Source organism: Amphiprion ocellaris, chromosome 15 (genome assembly GCF_022539595.1).
Source record: "Amphiprion ocellaris isolate individual 3 ecotype Okinawa chromosome 15, ASM2253959v1, whole genome shotgun sequence".
NCBI classification, from domain to species: Eukaryota; Metazoa; Chordata; class Actinopteri; family Pomacentridae; genus Amphiprion; species Amphiprion ocellaris.
In genome coordinates this window covers 31,239,341-31,252,456 of record NC_072780.1, presented here as the reverse complement: position 1 = coordinate 31,252,456, position 13,116 = coordinate 31,239,341, and the positions used below count along the sequence as shown (strand labels likewise).

General features: G+C 36.9%; 1 long non-coding RNA gene across 1 annotated transcript; it reads right to left on the bottom strand.

Moving 5' to 3' along the window:
• Positions 1–1,989: 1,989 nt before the first annotated feature.
• On the bottom strand, positions 1,990–12,352 carry LOC111568993 (uncharacterized). The gene is made up of 4 exons (XR_008604187.1): positions 11,582–12,352; positions 10,980–11,150; positions 10,816–10,899; positions 1,990–3,849 (listed from the first exon to the last, which is right to left on the bottom strand). It is a non-coding gene; the product is annotated as an uncharacterized LOC111568993 (long non-coding RNA).
• Positions 12,353–13,116: the final 764 nt, after the last annotated feature.

Below are 13,116 nucleotides of genomic sequence, written 5' to 3'. Positions count from 1 at the left end.
CCAACACCCATGAGCGTAACAAACATAATTACCCAACTTGGCTAAACTTCACAATAACTTTGACCTTTAAACCAAGTTTTAAGTTTTGAAGATGAGCCAAATGTCCTCACAATGCAGCACTGTCCTCAAAGTTGTTCACACTGAAACCAAACACAGACACTCATGTACACTCAAACGTGCATGCTTGAACAGACCATAGAACCTTTTAGCCAACCTGCACAGGCCTATTCTGACCCCAGACATGCTGAGTACTTCAAAGTTTAGGGTCAGAATTGAACAGTCTTGGTCCTCAGCATTTAGAAGCTGCCGGATGCTTAGTAGAAAATGTTGGCAATTTGCACAATTAGTATAATCGCATATTTGGACAATATTTCATAAACTGTTTGGTTGATGTGGACAATATTTGAGTGGTTCTGGCAGATCTTAGGGATGATGATTATATTTATATGACATTTTCAAAATCTAAAATTGCTGATTAAAGAAGAAAAGGCCATATTTCAACCCCCAGTGATGACATTTTGAGGAAGTTCCCATCAAATTTGAGGTTGTTTATATGTTTAATAGAATGAACCTGCATGTCAGAAGAACTCAGTGTCATTGGTGTAAATGCTGACGTACTGTTTCTATGGCTTTTGTCTTGACAGTATTTATGCTAATTATGCAAATTTCCCAACATTTGCAAGTTAGCATTTGACAGTTTCTCAGTGCCGGGGATGGATGCCGCACATTTCTAGCATAAAACTTTAAGGTAGTTGACATTTCAGTGTTCACATGTTTTGCAAGTCGACTGCTGTCAGTCAAACAGATCATGAGCTTTAAAGTGTTTCATAACTTAGATCACAGACTCTTTTTCTTCTGAATAGCTTCCAATGAGGGATTTTCTGTAAATGATTCTTGAAAACACTCATTAGCGTCTGAAATCCTTCAGCGCTTTAATCCGGTCAACAGGCCTTAAAGCAGCTTGTGGTCTGTTCTGCATTCCACGACCACACTGGACAGGTTTGATCAGCATCGCTGTTATCGCAGACACACCTTTCTTTTTCTCATACACATCAATGGCAAACAAAAGACCTGACAGCTTTTCCTCTGGCTGATCACCCTGATAGTGAGGTATTTGCTCACTGCTTAGTTACACGTCAAAAATGCTCAGCTGTCAGTCATGGCAGTTAAACCTGCCTAATAATGCTCTGTAATGCAGCAGCTAAGTTCACAATCACAGTGAATTTTAAATCTTATGTACTACTATGCATTATGATAATAACAGTTTGGTAAATATGTTCATTCACTTTCTTGCCAGGAATACCGATGAGAAGACTAACGGCACTTTCATTTCTCTTCAGAAGCCAAAAACATTACAGCAAACTGTCTCTCTGCCTAAACTTTGTACTTTTTTGCATCCAAAAAAACACTTCTAATGGGGCTTTGAATTGCTTTAAAAAGAAAAGTAAATTCAGAACAAACACTCAAAATCTTCTTTTTTAAGTAAGAGTTTAACATTTTGCTTGTGCCCTAAAAAAAGTGTTAGAGCTGAACATGTCCAGATTATGAAATACTAGAATACATTGGCAGTTTCAAGAAGCTTAATGTGAGATATGAAGCGTAAATTATAAAATTCTTATCATGTATACATGTACACTACTGTTCAAAAGTTTGGGGTCACTTAGAAATATCCTTATCTTTGAAAGCTGTTTTTTCAATGAAGAACTTTTACGAATACAGAGCAACTTTAACTCAGTTTAGAGAAGTTTTAAACAATATAGAGCAACTTTAACTAATGTAGAGCAACTTAAACGTATGTACACTACCATTCAAAAGTTTGGGGTCACTTAGAAATGTCCTTATTTTTGAAATAAAAGCATTTTTTTCAATGAAGAAAACATGAAATGAATGATAAATCCAGTGTAGACATTGTTAATGTGGTAAATGACTATTGTAGCTGGAAACGGCTGATTTTTAATGGAATATCTCCATAGAGGTACAGAGGAACATTTCCAGCAACCATCACTCCTGTGTTCTAATGCTACATTGTGTTAGTTAATGGTGTTGAAAGGCTCATTGATGATTAGAAAACCCTTCTGCAGTTGTGTTAGCACATGAATAAAAGTGGGAGTTTTCATGGAAAACATGGAATTGTCTGGATGACCCCAAACTGCTGAACGGTAATGTAGGTCAACTTTAACTCATTTTAGAGCAACCTTAACTAATCAACAACTTGTTTTGACATTCTTGGTTTGTAGACGACATGCAGACAACATAGAAATCAACGAGGTGCTAGTACATAATGATACTCGAGCAGCGAACAATTTCAATTTCTACAATTTCATTTAGCAGAGGCGTTTATCCAAAGCCACACACATCTGAGAGAAGATACAACACAAGCAAGGATCTAGTCAGGAGAAAACAACCTGGACAAGAGCCTAAAACCAGCCATAAGTCTGTCAAGTGCAAAGCTGGTTTTCAGTCTTTTCTTAAAGACTGAGAGAGAATGTGTTTGTTTGTCAAATGGTTAGAAATAACAACCAAAAAAAGGCAACACAGACTCATGGCCTTCACAGAGTTACTGATCTGATTGTTGTTGTTAGTCACCCCTCAAAGGGCCCTTCTGAGGAAGGAAAATCCCTGAATTCACTTACTTCAAAGTAACAATCCAACCATGATAACAAAACAAGACTTAACTGGCAGGAAGTCCAGCATTTAGTGAGAACTACTCATTGTTTAAGGGGATTTTTGTTCAGAGCTTTATATTTGTGATGCAGTTAGACATGCTGCTCTAACCTGAAAAAGGGAGACCTACCCTCATCCTTCATTCTTGTATATATTGTATATATTATTGTTATTATAATTATTATCTTTACTGTACACATGGTTAGTGCTGCTCTGAAAGATTTTTGCTGCTGTAACTCTGGAAATTTGCACCACTTTTTGGTCATTTTTAAGTTTTTTTTGGTAATTCCACATGATTGTGGTGATTTTTTTGCATCTTAATTGACAATATTGTGTATTTTTCTGAAGATTTTGCACTTTTTTGTGGTTATTTCACATATTTTTAAGATTTTGTTTCTATTTATAGTGATTTTGCACCATTTTTTGGTTGTTTTCTGTGTTTTTTATGGAAATTCCATATGTTTGTGGTGATTTTTTTGCATCTTTATTTGGTATTTAGTGTATTCTTTGTCAATTTTACAAGTTTTTATAGCATTTTCACATGTTATGATTTTTTTTTTTGCATCTGTGGTGATTTTTGCACCGTTTTCTGGTCGTACTTATGATTTAAGTGACTTTGAATGTGGCACGGTAGTCGGAGCGTTTCAGAAACTGCTTATCTACTGGGATTTTCACCACAATCATCTCTAGGGTTTACAGAGAATGGTCCCAAAAAGAGAAAATATTCAGTGAGTTGTGTGCAACAAAATGCCTTGTTGTTGTGAGAGGTCAGAGGAGAATAGACAGACAGGAAGAAAATGGGACAAAAAAAAACAAAGATTTGGTAGCAATGAGTTTGCATCTTGAGCTGAGTTCTATCAATGTAAAAATCAATGGCCAGTGGTCCTTTACTAAACTACCCGTTATAGGCAGCAGAAGCAAGTGTTTAATCATTCAAACTTGGGAAAACACTTTTGAAACCCAAAAAGTGGAAACCGCGATATTAAAACATAAACTCTTCGAATTGAAATGAGTGAGCTGAATTTAGATTAGGTAGATTTTGGAAGTATGAGCCACTGTAAACTTCATTTGCTCTTCTGTAGTAACCGTCGTGCATCACCTCCTTCATAAGTACCTGAAGTATCTGAAGAGTCTCCTGATGCTCAGCAGGTTTCCATCTCTCTGCTCTGGAGCCTCGTGGTTCATCTGAAATTACATTATTACAGTCAGAATTTATAACCCCATTGTCTGCAGCATTTTCTATTCAAAACTGCGTAGGAATCACAGAACTACTATTTCAGTTGTCTCATATATTCGTTGCCAGTTCAACAAGTCTAATCACATAAATTCTGAATGCCGACTCATAAATATGCATTATGACGGATTTATTCATTCCTGGGAATTCATCTTCAACAGGTTTTATCTACTTTGTTTGCAAAATATTTTTCAGAATAAGGAGCAATTGCAAAAAGTTATGTTGGATTTCAGAATCATATTTTTTGGCCTTACCAGCTCATGCTTCACAACAGCTTTTAGAAGCATTTTATGGGCTCACAAAGCTCTACAACAGTCCCTGAACTGGAGTTTTTGGGGTTAGCCACCTACAGAAAAGCTCCCTAGGACTTTATGTAAAAGACAGAACTAATCTGCAGTACTATGTACACATGTAATACACCAGGTATTTATCATCGACTGCTATGTTGTTTTTTAAATTAGGTATAAGCCTAGTTTCAACTTCAAAACAAACCCACTGAGGAAAAACGTCTGCTTCTCATTAAATTACTTGTAGGAAATTGGCTCTTGACATTTCTATCATGATGTTTTGCCTGCTGGTTGTCCTTCAGTTCTTTCTCTCTGCTTAATACTTTTCTTTTTGGAAGAAGCTTCTCTCAAATAGCTACAAACATTGGTTCATGTGACACCATGAGGCTACGTAGTGCAGTGTGTTTGGATGCATAGCTGGAGATTATGTTTTACAAGAAATCCCTTTGGTGATATCATTCTTTTCTTTATCATTTCCATAACACAAAAATACATGTTTGTGTTTTCCATCCACTTTCACAAGTCAAGAGTGCAGACTGATTGGAAGGTCTGGAGACATTGTCGTGCTTTTTGAGTTTATCATTGCTGTTGCAAGTACAAATTCATTCTGTAAAATTGGAATGGAATTAAATCAAATAGCAGTTCATCTGAGTAGAGAACAATAGTGGACTTTTATCAGCCTGTGTGTGTTATCTCAGACACACCTTTGTTTTTCTCATATTGCATCAACAGCAAACAACAGCTTTTCTTCTGGCTAATCTACCTGGCAGTGAGCCATTTGCTCGCTGTTTAGTTACACATGTCAAAAATGCTCAATTATTGACTCACTGAATAATTATGCTGATGTAAAACACTACCAGTTTACTGAACACTTCAACAGAAATGTATCTAAAAACACTGCTTTGGTGTGCATTTTGTCTTATTCTATGGTGTTTTTCATTATGCTCATAATGTAGCAGTGCAATGAAAAGTGCTATAAAAATCAAAGCATTACTGCAGGAGAGTCAAAGTCATCTTAGTTCAGGTTCCACATTCAACCCAGTTTGATCTCCAGTGGACCGGACCAGTTAAATCCCAGCATAATAACCTATAAATAACAACAACTCCAATGTTTTCCTTTGTTTTAGTGCAACAAAAACATGTTCTGAAAATGTTCACATTTGAGGAATTATTTTTTTTACATAACATTATGAACAACCTGAAATTTCTTCAGAAAAATGAGTTCAATTTCAACATTTTGTCTCAGTTTATTATATACACATTACAATTTAGAGATCACAGAGTGTCTACAAACGCACAAAACATTTAGTCATCTGGAACTGAACAATACAGTATTTTACCTTATGATCAAAATGGAAAAAGTCAGACAAAAAAAACAACAAAAACAAGAAAAAAATATTACAGAAACAAGACACAAAATGACAAAAGTGAGAAACAAAATGACAAGCAACAAAAGTCAGACCAAAAGAAGACAAAAAACACCAAAAAAAGACAAAATATTTTTTAAAAATGAGACACAAAATGACAACAGAACAATGAGCAATCTAGTATTTTACTTTCTGATCCAAACAACTTGTCATGGTCTATAAATGATTTTAAATTTATGGTTTTACAAATTTACAATCTGCAGTTAATGTCTTCTCTGTAATTTTACACCTTATAAGCACAGCCCTGCATTATTGTTTTGACTCCATCACCTCAGAAATGTCGCTCTGCATCACTTTCACTTTCCTGCCTCATATGAATACTGCAGAAAATAAATGTGTTTCACAAGCAGAATAAAGTGTCTCTAAAGAAAATGATTTGTAAATATATGCAAAATGAATACTTACTAAAGAAGAATTTTTTAAACTGTTATTTGAATCCAGATCATGGATAGGAATATTTAAGCTGCCAACACAGTTATAGCTGCACTTATTTCAGCAGCATTAAACACTTGAGTTGCATGTTTTTATTGGAGTTGAACTGAACAGAACTGCCTGGACCTGCATTTTCACACCTCCTAACTACAGTCATTCACATACAACCGACTCTACTTTCATCAGTTAATCATTACATGTTGCAGAAGCTCTCAGTCTGGCAGCCAGACAGATAATAGTTCAGAAATTCATAGGAAAGTCAGCGGGGAAGGCAGCAGTTGACATACAAGCTGTGATTGTTGTGCAGATATTTGGCGTTATCATGTCGGGTTCTCTGGAAGACGCTTTAATGACAGACGACTCCTCCGACTCAGGTGTGATAGAGTTCACTTCCTGTCACTTCCACGGAATAATTAAAGCATGACAATGGACGCACTGTGTTTCACTGACATATTTTACAGCTAGGCGTCCTGATTCTAATCACCAAAGACTCATTCAGCTTCAAAATTTAACCCTTGAAATGCCAGTTTGTTTACATGATGCCGCAGTTGTTGCTTATGAAAAAAAAGATTTATTTTCTAGATGCGTGCTGAGAGAAAAGTACTTTTATTCGATTGTCACATTTGGGCATGTGTCAATGATAAACAACATTTTGATTTTTATTTCTTTTTTAGTTATATAATACCATCATTTTCTACTTTCAATTACTAATTTTTCATTTAAAAAAAATGCCCTAAAATGTCATATATTCAAATTATTTTCTACATTTAATGAGTAATTTTTTTTTAGCAACCATCAGTCCTGTTTAACCCTTGAAATGCCAGTTTGTTCACATTCTGTCACAGTTGTTTTTAGTGAAGCGTTAAGTGGAAAATTCACTTTTTTAAAATTTTCATAGTCACCAGCACAACACAGACTTTGATGAATTAATATTTTTTATGAATTGTCAGATTTTTTAATAAAACTCACACTCAGGACCCGAGAGGACAAAAAAAAAAAAAAAAAGCTCAATATCATAAACACAGCCATAAAAACATTATATATCAATATTAATTCCCACTTTAAGTAAGTCTGATTATTTAAGCAGCATCAGTATTGATCATAACTACCAAATATTTATTCACTTTTAGAATTTTAATCCTTTAAATGCCACTATTGGTTTTTTTAATATGAAAAAAAAACATTAAAATATTTCCATATACTAAGTGAGAAGAGATTATTTTTTTGCATGTACAAAAATAGAAGTTTTATTGAGTTTCAATGGGGATAGTCTTGTCTTTCAGGTCCCCAAGTGTAATGTTTTGCCGTTCACAGCATATTACGAGAGCAGAGGCTGACATTTTCCATAATCTATGCCCAGTAGCACAGTCAAAATGATCTAAAGACCTAAAAGTAAAGGACAAAAATGTGCACAAGGCTTGACAGTGATTCTGTGTGTTGGTTGTGATGACACACTGTAACTTTATGTGTGTGATGATTCAGATAAGAAAAGCAGAAAAGATAAAGGAGGTGTAAAACTTATCAACCATCAAATATAAAAGAGGACTCAGACACTCAGATATCCTGATTTTGGAAGGAATGAACAGAAACTGCTGTCACCATTCACAGGACTTCAGCTCAGAGAAATATTCTCTCATTAGCTCTCTCCAGCAGCCTCATGGGACAGCATCATCTGGCACATTTTACTAGTGCTGTTCGTGGAAAAACACCTAAGGTGAATTCCAGAAGAAACCAGCTCTTCCGTGAATCTATCCAACCATCAGCTACTTTATCTCATACAGCGTCGCATGAGGCTGAAATCTATCTAATCTGACAGGAGGCCGGTTACAACCTGGACAGGTTGAGAAACGGGATCTTTTTAAGGTGTTTTATGGTTACACTGATAGCAAGATAAAAAAAAAAAAACAAAAAAAAAACAAAACACTATCCTGAACCTGAGCCAGCTGTCCAGAGCTCTGAATTCACACAGAACAGACTTCTGTTTGTTTCCACTCTGACAGTCTTGAAGCCCGTAAAAACCAGAAGTGCCATTTTATATTCCACTAGAAAAAAAAAAGGGGGGGACTTGCGCACATATGTGGATTACGTATAGCTCTAATAATGGACCTGCAGTGGAAACACACCAACCACATGTGTCTGGCTCCTACAAGCAGCACTGAGGAACATCATAACCTCAGACAAGCTGCCTGCCAGCCTCTTATGTAAGTTTGGCATCTGAAACAGGGAACACAGAAGCAGCTCAGATGAACTGCTTTGATTTTACCGATAGCTGTAGCTACTGTTCTGCTCTACTTTGTTCCTGCAAAGGTTGAACATTCAGTTATAGTCAGAAACTCTGTGTCCTGAGACCAAACAGCAGCAGAACAACAAGCTTTCAGATCCTCTATTCGTCTGCAAAATGTGCTTACCGTATGAAAAGTAGTCAGTGTGCACAATTATTATGTAGTCATTGCTTTATTCCTACATTATTGGACTTTTTTTTTTTTTTTTAAAGTGACTGAAGTTTCTGTTTGCATTTGGTGCTAAAATAAAGCAGTAAAATACACAATATGCATCCTTTGAAGCAAACAATGCATTTTCTTTGTCGCCATACATTTGCAAAGCCAATTTTAGATTTATTTTATTATAAAAGATGAGTTATTTACATATGCATTTGCTAGCTCGCAGCCCCATTCATTAGAGTAGAGGTGTTAAACATAAGGCCTGTGAGCCAAAACTGGCCCGCTAGAGGGTCCAATCCGGCCCACAGGATGACTTTGCTAAGTGTAAAAATTAGAGGTGAAAATGAATACTTCCTGTGAAAATATTTAAAGACATTGAACATTGTGCAGTATAATGTGAGTCAGCAGCTTCAGTATGACTGAGTTTGGTTGAACCCTGTTGTTGATTCACTGATACAACTTTAATGCATTTTTTATGTATACATTTTTTACATTTACAAGGCAAGGGGACGACTTAACCTTCTTCCTTAACAGATCCCACTTTAGTTTGTGCCATGTGTCAGGATTATTACACAGATGTGGAAATGAATGGCAATTTAAAATAATTTCTCAATCTTGTCAAGTTGTAAAATACTCCATCATTCAGTTCCAGATACCTGTGACTAAATGTTTTGTTCTTTTGTAGATACTCTGATCAGTAAGTTGTGATACACAGATGATAAAGTGAGGCTTAATATTGTTGAAATTTCACTTATTTTGCTGAAGAAATTTCAATTTGTTCATAATGTTTTGTAAAAAGATAGTTCATTAAATGTGAGCATTTGTAGAATGTACTTTTTTGCACTAAAACAAAGGGAAAATGTGGATTTGTTGTCATTTATCGGTTATTATGCTGTGATTTTACTGGTCCAGCCCACTTGAGATCAAACTGGGCTGAATGTGGAACCTGGATTAAAATGAGTTTGACCCCCCCTGGTTTAGAATCACCAGTTAACCTCAGCATGTTTTTGGACTGTGGAGGAAGCCAGAGAACACGGAGAAAATCCACACATTCACAGGGAAAATGTGCAAATTCCACACAGAAAGATGCCAGGAAGGCCGGGAAGCGAACCAGGCATCTTCTAGCTGTCAGGTGACAGTGCTAACCACTGAGCCACCCAGCATCCTTTACTATGTGAAACACCACTACACAAATGTAAGAGCAGTATTACATAATGAATGAAAATTCAGATTTTGTGTGATTTATTGTTTTCTGACGTCTTATTTTCAATGTAATCTTTATGAGTTTAGCACTGTGCTCCATTTGTAGCTACACACCTGCTATAAAAATCAAATTACTATTATTATGATTGTATCACTAACTTGAATATTTCTCTGTAAATCAGCTTTAATTTCACTGCGTCATGTAAATTCTGTGGAAAATTTAAGTTTTTAAGTAGAATACAGTGACTCTGAATAATGTGACTTGCATACATCTACTAATGGACAACCTCCTATTCTCCACTATTTCAATAAAAAAATGCATTCCAAGTTAAAGTCCTGCAAAAATCCTACTCAAGTAAAGGTATACCATTATAAGGCAAGTGTAGTTAAAATAATAAATTAAGAGTACTATTACATATTGTTATATATAACATTATTAGAGAATTAATAGTGAATCAGCAGCTGCAGGTGGAGCTACTTTCAACTCCTCTGTATGTAGTTATATATACACAGGAAGAGCAGATAAATCTAAGAGTTTGTCACTTCGTCAATGGGAGAAGAAAGAAGAAAAAAGTTCTCAAACGGTAAACTTTTTTCCAGTTTTGGGACTTTTTCCTCTAAACTTTCATTTTGGTGACATATTGGAACATCTAATGAAATTAAACCACGTGAGCTGATTAGAAGTAAAAATCCTCATTTGGTGATGCTACTAATAACTCAGACATGTGAGACAGACTACACCCTGCTTTTTGTGAGAAGCCAAAAAGTTTGGAAGCTGCTGGTTTAATCTTTAAAATATGCGTGGTACGTTCAAAGTAGCTAAAGCTGTTAGATAAAAGTAGTGAAGTAGGAGATACAATGTTTCCCTCTGACATGTAGAGGAGGAGTAATATGAAGCAGCATGAAATGGAACTACTCAATAAAGCACATGGACCTTTAAATTATACCAGAACAGTGCTTGAGTACATGTACTTAGCTGCTTTCCATCACTGCGTTTGCATAATATAGACTGTGACTTTGGTTAGTTTCACATGTAAACAGACTTTGGAGTCCACTGCAGATTTTTAAGGCAGAGAACAGTTCACTTTGAGCTAAAGGTGTGGAAGACGTTTTGTTAACTCACTCACCTTTTAGTCGTGGCTGATCACACTGATGAACTTCCTTAAACACCGCTGTGACTAAAATAACCCAGCAGGGTTACAGAAACAGAACTGTGGAGAACAAAGAGACCAGGTTAGCTGAAAGTATTCATTTGGGTTAACTGTTCTCAGGAATTCAAACAATCCCTCACCTCTTGGCAGCTGGACTTTCTGAAGTGCTTGAAGCTGCTGATGCCAACATTAATGGCTCTGATGAAAATCCCACCAGCATGGTGAAGCCAGAGGATAGGAGTGCCTCAGAGGACAACTCGTCCTGGAATTCTTCATGAAAGTCCCACATGCTGGTGACAATTAACAGGAACCTGTGATGAACCAGAGCAGGGTCAGTGTGACACACAGGACAGACTCCATTATACACCCCTTCCACATTTAAAGCTAGATTTGTAAGTCACATCCTTATGGTGACTTGATGCTGCAACACCACTATGACACATCACGTATTGTGCAGAGTGTCTTCATTCTTCTAGCAGATCCCTCCAGTTTAGGACCCAGGAATCATTCTTAATTAGTCTTTCACTGTTACAGGGAAAGCAGGAGAACCCAAGTGCAGGCAGGTGACTAACGGAAAAAGATTTAGTCAAACAAATAACTAATCCAATACAGAAAAGGGAAAACAAACCAGGAGATAAACTAAACCACAACTAACACTAAAAGAAACTACACTACTAAACCTACAAAAACCACAAAACCAAACAGGAATAAACTGAACCAAACAACACAACAATGTACTTACAGAAACCAGGGGAAAACAGAACTAAGGGCTAGGCAGGCTCAGGGAATCCAGAAGCTAGGGGGGACCAAAACTGAAGACTGAAGACTGGGGAGTATCTAAGAACAGACAGGAGTTACACAGAGCCCACGAGAGGGAAATCCAGGATGGGGGAATCTGTTGAGTCCAAGGGGCTGAAGCTGACAGGAGGTAGAAGGCTTGGTGGGGAGAAACTGAATCCATAAAGGGATGTGAATCTATGATCCAGCAGGGAGTGAATGGAAGGACAGAGCTTAAATAGGTGGAGAACAGGTGAATGGTGTGAACTAATTACTGCAGCTGAAACTCATTGCAGTAATCAGCAAGACAGAGTGCAGGCAGGTGAAGCAGGGAGAGAGAGACAGGAGGCAGAGAGACAGACAGAGGGAGCCAGAGAGAGACAGAAACAGATGAGGAACAATGGGAGAAAGAAGGAAAAAGAGAGAAAAGGAGGAAGAAGAGCAGAAGCTGCAGCAGGATCATAACATTCACTCAGTAAACAGTGCTGTGACTCACTAGAGGAACTATGCAACCTGAAGATCTGAGGTGCAAGATACCCCATAGTGGTGTCTTCTAAAACAAGCACACTACAATGCTGTCATTTTTGTGCTTCTTCTTCTATTTCATAATTCCATATGCTGAAGAAAAATAGTCCAGGGCTTCTGTAGTTTTAGGTGTCTTGTCAACAGGTTTACAGAAGCTCACTTAGGGTTGGTCTTCAGGGAAAAGTCTTTATGAGTTGCAGGGAGGTCACTGGTTGAGTGGTGGAGTCAGATCCAGCTTGGATAATACAACTAAAGTGCCTTATCTGTCTGTGGCTTAGACTGACAGTGAGGGTTAGAAAGTGAAAGTGCATCTACTCCATCTGGTGGACATGTTGCAGAATTCACATCTCAGTAAAAACCTCAGAAACTAAACAAGCACCCGCAACATCCAAAAACAAACATCTGTATTAAGGCTGGCACGATGTTGGAAAAAGCTGACATTCAATATTTAGGCTATACATTGCCTTTGGAAAAAATCAATAAATACAGGAACTTTCACCAGACAACCGGAACAAATATTCATTTTACATGGGTGATTCTGTATAACGGTGTAACACTGGAAAAGACATCCAAAGTTGTTTTTTACTTTGGATGGCATTCAGACCAGGATTTCTAATCCTCATACAGAGGTTTGTTGAGCTGATTTAAATGGTCAAACAAATCAGTTGTGTGTCTCGTGTAACCACAACAATTTCAATACGCCAGCAAAAGAGGAAGTCTTTTCAGTCAACGTCTTAGTTTCTGTAGCTGAATCAAAGCCACACAGCTGATGTTGTTTTGTTCTGCAACCAGATCTTCCTTTTCAGTGTTTCTCTCCTGTTCCTCACTCTCATCATGGATGTCAAGAAACTCAGTGCTTTCTGAATAAAGTTTTAGACAAACTAAGTGAATCAAAGTCTTTAAATCAGAGAAAATTCTGTTACTTCAGACAAAAAGGCTTGTTTTGTTATTTTTTTGTATCAAGCAGCAAAATAA